Source organism: Aptenodytes forsteri, unplaced genomic scaffold, assembly GCF_000699145.1.
Source record: "Aptenodytes forsteri isolate BGI_AS27 unplaced genomic scaffold, ASM69914v1 Scaffold324, whole genome shotgun sequence".
NCBI classification, from domain to species: domain Eukaryota; kingdom Metazoa; phylum Chordata; class Aves; order Sphenisciformes; family Spheniscidae; genus Aptenodytes; species Aptenodytes forsteri.
The window spans coordinates 1416538-1417282 of NW_008795485.1; the positions used below are offsets into that span (position 1 = coordinate 1416538).

A 745-nucleotide genomic window follows, 5' to 3' on the forward strand; every position below is an offset into this window, starting at 1 on the left:
GTGGGGGATGCTGGGATGCTGAGGGGATGATGGGGACGGAGCCGGGCTGGCATGCTGGGTGGAGGTGGCAGACTGAAGCTGCAGAGCCCATGTTGGCCGTTCGCCAAGGTGCCACCAGCCCCACATGGCCGGTGGCCTCTGGTGGGGTCTCTGAGCTGGGGACCAGCCCCGAGCGGGTTGGCGTAAGTGGGGCAGACCCGTTTTAATATGTCATTCCCTGAGGACCACCTTCCCTGAGTCTTACCCTGCTTCCAGGCTCTGCAGGGGTTCCTCTGCCCAAATTGCTCCCCTGGGAAATGCTGTGGCAGGGAGGATGCCAGCACCTGAGCCTGGGCTGAGCCCTGCCAAACTCGGCTCATGCCTGAGCGATGCCAGAGCCCAGTGGCCGCTGTGCTGGGGTGGAGGTTCGGGCTGCTTTGCTGCCAGTCTGGTTTCCAGGGCTGCACGCAGGGTCAGCCCAGGGCCGCCCTGCTTTTTGGGAGGCTCCCAGACTGGGGAAAGGCTTTGGGGCGCGCCTGCTTGCCGGCTGTACTGCCAGTCCCCGGAGCAGAAGGAAGGCCGGCGTCGCTGCAGGCAGACGCCGCTCGAGGCACCTTGCCTGGCCGTGGCAGCTTGCTCTGCCCTCCCCAGATGGGCGAGCGTGTTGCCGGCCGGCTGCAACTGGCAGCACGGTGCCGTGAGGCTCAACCAGCCCCAAAAGTGGGGATGGCGGGGCTCTGCCCGGGCCCAAAGCTGCTGCAGCCAC

At 66.4% G+C, this 745-nt stretch overlaps 1 protein-coding gene across 1 annotated transcript in view; it reads left to right on the top strand.

The window, feature by feature from the left end:
* The window catches only part of IGSF9B (immunoglobulin superfamily member 9B), a 42910-nt gene that overhangs the window by 6471 nt on the left and 35694 nt on the right, over positions 1–745 (top strand).